This window comes from Lagenorhynchus albirostris, chromosome 6 (genome assembly GCF_949774975.1).
Source record: "Lagenorhynchus albirostris chromosome 6, mLagAlb1.1, whole genome shotgun sequence".
NCBI lineage: Eukaryota > Metazoa > Chordata > Mammalia > Artiodactyla > Delphinidae > Lagenorhynchus > Lagenorhynchus albirostris.
Genome location: NC_083100.1, coordinates 85,573,007 through 85,583,496, shown reverse-complemented (window position 1 = coordinate 85,583,496; position 10,490 = coordinate 85,573,007).

The following is a 10,490-nucleotide window of genomic DNA, read 5'->3' as shown; positions in this document are numbered from 1 at the left end:
TTTAGAAAAAATATCAAGTATAGTTTTTATCTTGATTAAATAAAGTACATCGATTCTGTACTAGCAGAGAAAAAAAAAAGCCATCCCTCTGGGAGAGGGATGGCAAAGAGAACTGATACTGGACATGATTTTGGTTTCTTTGTGGCAGGAGAACCCATAAGATGAGGAGAAAAGGGTACATGAACTAGGAAGGGAGGGTGGAATTCCTGCTTGTATACCTTTGTTTTCCCTAAAGCCAGTGGCGTGGCCCTCGTTACCTTCAGCTACCTAGCACTGAAGAATAAAAGCTGTTTAGGTATTTCATGTCGTTTACAGGGAACACTGAATTTCAGTCCCTGATGCTGAGTTCCCTGGAGATACAAACAGAACTTTCTCAGTGAAAGGCTGGCACGTTAGAAATTCATTCCTGCTTCTTTTTCCTATGACTCTCTCCTGGATGTGGGGCATGGGGTAAGATAGACTGTTATTATTTGTGCTATAATGCAGGAGAGCTACTGTGGGAATTTAAATTCTACTGTGTATTTTAAAAATGATTATAAAAAGGCATTCAGGTACAGCAGGCCTTGTGCTTTTTTATAAAGGTTTAAGAATATAAGCAAACAAATGACTGGACTGTTGTTGTTGAATCTGAGTCCCCAAGGCCCAATACTTCCTCTGAATACATACATATGAGCTCCTGGCTTTAGTAGGAGTCATGACTCACAGCTGAGGGCAGAACTTGGCCCTTTGAATTCCTGCAATGGGGCTTTCAGAAAGAAAGAAAGAACATGAATAAAGAGGGAAAAAGTCTTGAATTTTATTCAAGGCTAAGTTACTGAGGTCTATAATTCCTCACATCTGCTCAATCATCCAGCCTAAGAAGGTGCTTCTTGCCCACCTTTTCCGAAGGGGAAACCAGATTGTTGAAAGTTCCACGTCTGAAGAAGCAGATGATTTGGCAAACACCTTCCCACAGATATTTGTGAGATACTTGCCTCTCTCTTGATGAGTAAAGTTTTCTTTCCAGTTGCTCTCCTTTTTGTCAGAGTGCCAGTTCCACTCCAGTATTGTTCTGCTTAGGTTTCTGTGAGGCAAATGAGAGGCAGGGGAGACACAGTCCTGGGAGAGGAAGGAAGGGCCAGGGGCCAAGTAGAGCCTGGGGAACCTGACTTGGGGAGGAGAGAGACTCAGACGATCTGGAGAACAGTGGAGCGAGAGATAAAATAAGAGCATTCAGGAGAAGGGATTAGAGAGAGAAGGAGTTCAAGGGAGAAACATGAATAAAGAATAACAAGAATGAAAGGGTGTATAGGTGACCAGAGTAAATACTGAAACAGAAAATACTCTCACTTCATTTAAAAAAAAAAAAAGAGGTGTTATAAGATCTGTTTCCTCCCCCTCCCCCAACTTTTTCTTGAGCACTTTTTATCGACTCTTATTTGGCAATGTTATAAAATGTCAACAAATACAGACATCAGCTTCATTTTTTCTCCAGAGGGAAATAGTTTATTGACCATGTTTGTTCTGTTACTATAATGGAGAGGGTTTAAGTAGAAGGAGGAATGTGTTAAAAATTAATTTTTATTTTCACTAAAGTATGACCAATTATTATACAATCAATTATAACTAAATCCAGAGTTTCATAATCAAGAAAAAATATTAAAGTTCATGTATTAAGTGTTCAAGATTTGGGTATTCATATTTAACAAAAATAGGCATTCTTTCTCAAAATAACCCCATCAAAAGACAGTTTATTCATTCATTCATCCAACTAATATTTACTCTTTGTTCTAAGTATTGGAAATACAAAGTAGAAAAAGACATCAAGGGATTTACAATTTAGTGGGAGGAGAAAGGTCAATCAGTGACTGCACCACATATTGGCAAATACTGAGGGAAAGTTATATTCAAGACCTGTGTGAGCACAGACTGAGGGAGGAGGTCAAATGAGAATTGGTACTTGGGACCATCTCCCGGAGGAGATGATGCTTGAGGTCGATGTATAAGAATGATGGAAGCTGGTGTTACAGAAAAGAAAGTAAAGGCAGGGAAAAGTAAGGGAAGATGAGACATGATATTCCAAGAAGAATCATTTGAGTATATAAACATAAGGAGAATTAAATGGAAGAGGTGGTAGGAGATAAAACTGAGAAATAAACAGGACAAGAAAGGCTTTCTGTACTAAACAAAGTATTTGGACTTGATCCTGAATGGTGTAAGAGACTATTGAGAACATGAGACATCTGATTGATCCGAGTAGGTGTGTTTTCTGAAAGTTCATCTGAAGCACAATGAATTGAAATGGACTAGACTAGAGGCAAGGAGTCCAGTTAGGAGACTGTTGCAATAATTCAGGAAGATAGTGGTTTACCTAGACAGTTACTCTAGAGGTAGAAGATGTAAATGGATTTAAATGTACTTAAGAGTTAGAACTGACTAAACTTGGTGACTGAATGTTAGGATTGAGGAAGAATGCAAAGTCAAGCATGACATGACTGTAATTATTTCTGGATAGACACAATACATTGAGAGTTTTATCTCTTGGTAATGGGACTAGGAGTAGTGGAGGGGTCCAAGTTTTCAGGTCTGGGAATTTGGGTAGATGGTAGTATATTTATCAAATTAAAATGGAATATTAAAAATGGAATTTAAAAATGTGGAACCTAGGAGGAGGAGTCAGTTTTAGAGGAAGCTATTTGCCTTAAGGCCAATGAATCAGAAAGAGACTAGGCTCAGGCTAACAGAGTCAGAGAATGGAGCTTCAGGAAAGAAGATGTGAGGACTGAATAGAGGGAGAAGAGCTCCTGAAGGAGGCTGAGAAGTGAACAGAGAGCTGGGAGAAAAGCCCAGGAAAAGTGCCATCACAAAATGGCAGGAAGGAGTGAGCTTTCAGAAGCATGAGGTGCTGAATAGAGGCTCATGCCACAGACAGCTTAAGTCCGATAATGACAGAAAACCACCCAGTGGGATGGTTGTACAGTTGAGAACAGGAATATAGACTATTCTTTCAAAAAGCTTCCCCTGTGAGGGCTTCCCTGGTGGCGCAGTGGTTGAGAGTCCGCCAGCCGATGCAGGGGACACGGGTTCGTGCCCCGGTCCGGGAAGATCCCACATGCCGTGGAGCAGTTGGGCCCGTGAGCCATGGCTGCTGAACCTGCGTGTCCGGAGCCGGTGCTCCACAACGGGAGAGGCCACAACAGTGAGAGGGCCGCATACTGGGAAAAAAAAAAAAAAAAAAAAAAAAAGCTTCACCTGTGAAATACAGAAAAGTGGGGTAGGCAAGGGATTTCTCATTATCATCATCATTATTATGACTACTATGATGACGAAAGAGACTTAAGCATGTTAATATGAAAAGAGTAAATAGGATGGGAGGAACTAGAGATTTGGGTAACAGAGAGAAAGATGCTGGAACAAAGTTCCTGAGGACAGAGGAGAGGGTGTTATGTATCTTACCAATGCCCTGTACAACTCTAAGGGGCACAATTCATGCTGTTCTGTGAGTAATAAATGTGAGTTTAGCTAACTAGAGCACAACTCTAGGAGGTGCCATTTACATAGAATACAACTTGAATGGTGCCTCCAGAGGTGTACATGGCTGGCAACCCTGGAAATGCAAAGCATGCATGGAGGGATTGCCCATTTCACCTTTATACCCCATCTGAGTGACAGTTAAACTGCATCTAACCCGTTGAAGCTCTCCATACTGAAATTAAGGGTAACTGTTAGGTGCTCACACTATTTGACAAGTACAATCGACAAAGAAGTATAGCTAAGTGTTCTGTCTTACCAACCCAATTGTCTTCTAATACCCTTCAACACACATTTATTAAGCACTCCTATGCCTCACTCGATAGTAGGCTAGGCTTTGAGGAATGAAAAAAGTTGCTAAACAATCAGTAGCCCCAAACTATTTATAACCTAGTTTGAAAGACAAAACATATCTACTCACTCCAAACTGTTAGAAGATACTGCAAAGTAGTGTGAGTGAAACAAACGCTAAAGGTTAAAAGAGTTTCATTTAACTGAGAGAAAAGGAAATTTAAGATCATCTTGTTTACTGGTTTTCAAACTGTGTTTCCTGGAACCCTGGGGCTTTGTGGCGATGCTTCAGGAGTTTCACAAAGAATGATGTATTCTCTGCCAAACACTGAAGATTTAAATTGCTCCTGGGGGTTCACCATGGCAATGTTTGTAATAACAAAAGATTAGAAACAACCTAAATGTCATTCAATAGGGATCTAAGTAAATTATGGTGCCTTCATACAATGGCATACTAAATAGCTGTTTTTAAAGGAAAAATAAATCTGTAGATATTGTTAGAGAAAGATCTTCAAGATCTATAATTAAGTGGAAAATGAAAGTTGCAGAAAAATATGCATGGTGTAATCCTATTTGTGTGGAAATAAAAGAGATGTGTATGTACATGCATGTATGTTGGTGTGTGTAGCTTGTATATACATTAAATATGATTTCTGGAAAGACACAATGTATTGAGAGTTTTATCTTTTGCTAATGAGACTGGGCGTGGTATTGAGAGGAACTGGAAAATTATTGATCTAGCCCGAACCTTTCATTTTATTAATAGAAAACTGAGATTGAGGAATACTGTGACTTATCCTAGGTCATACAGGTAGTATTAGTCAAAAAACAAAACACAAACCCAATCTCTTGATCTGTTATTTATTTCTCTTCATATCTCAGGTAAAGATAACTATGGATAAGAATAGTTTTACAGAAGCAGTCAGTTTTTCTCGCCTCTATTTCCCACATTTCCCCTTTCTCTACCACAAATCATCTCTCATTCATTTCCTATCCTGTACATGCTAGCTTTTCTCTATAAAATGTACAGTTGCACTCATCAAGCAGTGATACTCAAAGTATCTACAAACTATTGTATTGAACAGGATTTTAGTCCTCGAAGGACAGTCTCTCTTCTCTTTGGGCAGTGGGACAGCCAATGGGGGACACATTTAGTATGTATTGGTTCAGTTGAAATGCCTATTGAGTTCACAGATTTCCTGGACTACAGTGGCTCCACACCCAAGCAGGAGATGCCTCTGAGTAGGGCTTTGCTCTGTTCCTGCTCAATGTGAGACCTTAGGTGATTTGCAGGACTCTTCTGTGCCTAACTTTCCACATTTGTAAAGAGAAATATTACCTGAGCCTCTCCCATTACTCTGGGTTGCTGAGAGAAAAGAATGATACAATGGACATAAATGCTGTAAACAGTTCTTATCATCTTAGGGGTAACAGTATATTTTGGTGGAGTCAGAATCCAAGCTCTGTCCCTCACCAGTGTATGCTTTAGCCTCTGCAATGATCAGTATCTTTGTCTGTTAAGTGAGAGTAATAACACCGAACTCCTGGAGTTATTTTCAGGAATAAATGAGATAATGAATACAAAGGGCTTAGTTCAGTGTTTGACACATGAAGCGCTCAAATAAATAAGGTTAGTTTGTACCATTTCATTGTTGTTACGTTTTAAAATATGTTATTTGGTGTCTGTTCAGGTCTACTGGTGGTATGTCACTTCAGCATTTTCTCATTTTAGAGTCATTAATATTATTTCAGATTCTCCTTTGAACATTAAGCAAACCAAGAAATCCATTTTATGTCAAGAAATCAAGCTATCACTTCTGTTCACTTATATAAGTTTTTTTAAATTGTTTTATTAAGCAGCTATTATGTGCAAGCTAGGCACTGGGGATACAGGGGTGAAAATGACACAGTCCCTGCTCTCAAGATGCTTTGATTCTCCTGTCATTCTCAAACTCAAGTGATGATCCCTGGCCCTGGCAAAACTAACGGTATACATTGTAGATATGGTAGATATGGGATAAAGCAAAGACAATGGCAGCAACAATTGATTTGCAGGACACAGAGGTGGAGTGAATGATATAACTCAGATGTTCTCAAACTTTTTGATCTCAGGATCCTCTTAACACTCTTAAAAACTATTGAGGATCCTAACAAGCTTTTTAAAATATGGGTTATAGTTGGGAAAACTGGAAAACCACACGCAAAAGAATGAAACTGGACCACTATCTTATACCATACACAAAAACTAAGTCAAAAAGGATTAAAGACTTTAAGACCTGAAACAGCAAAACTCCAAGAAGAAAACACAGAGGGTATGCTCCTTGACATCAGTCTTGACAATGATTTTTTTTATTTTTGACACCAAAAGCAAAGTCAACAGAAGCAAAAATAAACAAGTGGGACTACATCAAACTAAAAATCTTTTGCACGGCAAAGGAAACCCTCAACAGAATGAAAAGGCAACCTATGGAATGGGAGAAAATATTTGAAAATCATATATCTGATAAGGGGTTAATATCCAAAATATATAAAGACTCATAAAACCCAATAACAAAAAACAAAACAAAACAAACAGAAAAACCCAAACAATCCACTTAAAAAATGAACAGAGGAACTGAATAGACATTTTTCCAGAGAGGACATACAAATGGCCAACAGGTACATGAAAAGATGCTCAACATCATGAATCATTAGGGAAATGCAAATCAAAACCACAATGAGATGTGATATCACCCTATTAGGATGACTGTCAACAAAAGCACAAAGGATAACAAGCGCTGGTGAGGAACTGGAGAAAAATGTACTCTTGGGCACTGTCGGCGGGAATATCAATTGGTGCAGCCATTATGGAAAACAGTATGGAGGTTCCTCAAAAGATTAAAAACAGAACTACTCTGTGATCCAGCAATTCCACTTCTGGGTATATATCCAAAAGAAGCAAAAATAGGATATTAGAGAAATCTCCACTCCCAAGTTCATTGCAGCATTAAGATATGAAAACAACGCAAGTATCCATCAATAGATGTATGGACAAAGAAGAGACACACACACACACACACACACACACACACAGTGGAATATTATTTAGCAATGAGAAACAAGGAAATCCTGCTGTTTGAGACAACATAGATGGACCTTGAGGGCAGTATGCTAAGTGAAATAAGCCAGATAAAGACAAATACTGCATGGAATAACTTAGATGTGGAATCTAATTAAAAAGTCAAACTCATAGAAACAGAGAGTAGAAATGTGTTTGCCGGAGCCTGGGGGATAGGTGAAATAGGAAGAGGCTGGTAAAATGGTACAAACTTTCAGCTATAAAATGAATAATGTCTGAAGATCTAATGTAAAACATAGTGACTATAGTCGATAATGTTGTATAACCAAAATATGCTAAGAGAGTAGAACTTAAATGTTCTCACCAAAAAAATAAAAGGGTAAATATGTCAGGTGATGGAAATGTTATTAAACTAGAGGGGAGGAATTCTTTCACAATGTATATAAGTATCAAATGATCACAATGCACACTTTAAATATCTTACTATTTTATTTGTCAATTAGAACTCAATAAAAATAAAATAAAATATGGGTTACAGTTATTGCTGTTAGTTGTGTTAGAAATTAAAGCAGACATTTAAAATATTTATTTTGTTACTTTAAATAGCATGTTAATTAAAAATTATATATATTAACATATGAATCTATTAACTAAATAGAAAATTTAAATTTATTATTTTACTTATTTATTTACTTATTTTATTAAAAATAATAAACAAATTACATGTTGACATAAATAACATGTTTTTGAAAAATAATTAGATAGTTGTGGTATAGAATAGATGATAACTTATTGAGTTTGACTTATCTTTGGAGAAGGTGAAAGTGAAAAAATGAGTTACTCCATGATGGTGAGTAGACTCTTCTAGTAGTGGTCCAAGGATGCCTATCCACGACAGGTGATTCAGTCATACATATACCCACCCAGACATCTTTGTGGCTTAGGATTTGAGGCTATCAATCTTATCCCAACCTCACGCTGTCCTTTTTTTCTCTGTCCTTGACAATTGCCTGTTCAAGGATGTTCCTAAGCGATGAAGGTTAGATGTGTAATGGAGAAAGAACCACTTGGAAATTCTGACGTTTGGGTTTTCCAGCCAAAGACGTTAGCCAAGACATTATTAGGAGCCATAAATGTAGCCTTGAGACAAACAGAGCATAGCTTAGCATCATGCAGGGAGGGAGAGGGGATCAACTTCCTAAACCTCCACTTTTATTAAAAGCAGGTCAACAACCAAATTCAAACGTTATATTGCCACTTTTGCTTCTTGTAGGTTAGTCTTACTTAGCTCAAAACACTGTGAGTTTCCTGAGCCTGAACATGTTTCTTATAATTCTGCTCTTTCTCTTTCTCTTGACCATAATATTTAGCTCAATGTTGAACACTTAGCAGGTTTAGAATATACAAAGTTAAAGCCATCGCTTCCTTTCTGAAATCTGTTTTCTTCTCTGTTTCCCAGTGCCTGTGTATAGTATCATCATTTCCCCAGCTATTAATGATAGAAAATGTAGTAATCTTTGATTTTTTTCCCCCTCTATCTGCCAATTCTACTTTTACAAAAAGTCTGAATTCAGTGAGGTAGAAACATGCAATGATTTTGCAGTTGCTTTAGTCACTGTTTTCAGCAATGTTCTGCCGAGTTCCCCTTCTCTCTCCCTTAAAACATCCTCAGCTGATTACGGACTTTTTGGTTACTTTCTGTAACCCAGATTAAGACTCACCTTCAATCACTTAAAAGTCCAATCCAGGTCAAATCAAACCTTTACTTTTGTTTCCAATTCAAAATGTGCCACCTATCCTACAGATCAAGCTTGTCCCAGATCTGGAGTGACCCCAGCCAGGGGCCCTGTCCCCAGGTCAGGAAGCTCTCACCACAGCTCCCCAGTGGAATCTTAGGATCTTGTTGGATCAGGAATTGTTGTGTGTCTCCTCTTCTTCCCTTTCCATGTGGAAATGTTTGCTGGGGTTATCCTGTTCTTGTTTCATCACTGTATATTGGGTGTGTAAGGGGGAAAATAAGTTATTATTTAATTTACAGGTCTCTGTATCAAAATGAACACCATCCAGACCTGATGTAGAGAGTATCACAAGATCCTGAACTTTGGGCCTAGTCTCATAAATAGATAGGAATTTTGGATTTTCTCTTCTGGGGACAGGGTAAAAACAGGGTGCAGAAGGGAGGGAATGGTAGCATGTAATCAAGGGGGCAGAGAGTGATAGATTGCATTCTTGTTCACAATATCTGCTGCTCCTCAGCATAGGAACTACATATCCCTGCCCAACGAACTCAGGTTTGCCCATGTGACTTACTTTGGGCAACAAAATAAGGGCAAATGTGGTATGTGCCACTTCTGAGTAGAAGAACCATATTATCTAAAATAGGGACATTCCGGGCTTCCCTGGTGGCGCAGTGGTTGAGAGTCCGCCTGCCAATGCAGGGGATGATGCAGGGGACACAGGTTCGTGCCCCAGTCCGCAAAGATCCCACATGCCGCGGAGCCGCTGGGCCCGTGAGCCATGGTCGCTGAGCCTGCACGTCCGGAGCCTGTGCTCCGCAACGGGAGAGGCCACAACAGTGAGAGGCCCGCGTAGCGCAAAAAAAAAAAAAAAAAAAAATGAAGCAAATGATATTAGGATATTATTTTGATTAGAGAATTAATATCTCATCCAAGTTTGGCATAATATAAACACTGTATAACAGTTTTCTACCCAACTTTATTTTTCACCCAAGAGGAAGGTAGAATTAATCATTGACAATGTTTTGTTTTTGTTGTCGTTCTAGGAATTTCCCAGGAACACTTCTAGCTTCTGTTTTTTACTTTAAAGATTTAAGAAATCTGATTACTATTCCCAAATATATTCTATTCGAACTAGTAGGAAACAACTTATGTTGTTTTCATCCTCTATCTCTGAAGTCTCTATATGTTTTATTTGTAATTTCATAATATACTGAAGTTAGGGGCTTTTGTATTCATGTCTCATCCCCTTCCCCATATGCTATACTCCAAGTTCTGTGAAAGTAGGAACTATATTTTACTCCTTGTAACTGTGCAGACCTAGGATACTGTCATATATGACAGTTAATAGAATCAATAAATATTTACCCCTTGTAAAAGTAAAAATGGTGAACTTATTTTAAGGCTATTTGAATACAGGGATTTTTCTGTGAGTACGTGCCCCACTGATCTACCAAAATAGGAGGTTTATGTCTCAATCTTCCAGAGACAGACATTCTTGGAAGAGGCCTGACCAGTTCCCTTCACAAATTATGGCATGTGTCTGAATGAGGCATGCAGAGCAAAGGCTCTCATTTAAAATATTTTCTCAGGGTTAGAAAATAGCATTTGGAAACTTAAAAGCTATAAGCTCTGTTTTTTAAAAATAAATAAAAAAATTTTTGAATTGTACATTGTCTTTGTTTTCAGCAAAATTCAAGTTCCTAGCTGACTTCTATTTGTTTGTTTTCTCTGGGAACCAAGTAGCTGTACTACACCCAAGCATGTATCATTTCACGACAATGACTCAGAAAGCAGTGCAGATGTCATGGCTTACCTAGTCCCTAAAAAATGCCTACCATGCAGGAAATGAAATAAGGTTCCTGGACTCAGCAGAAATAGGGTGAGGATAAAGA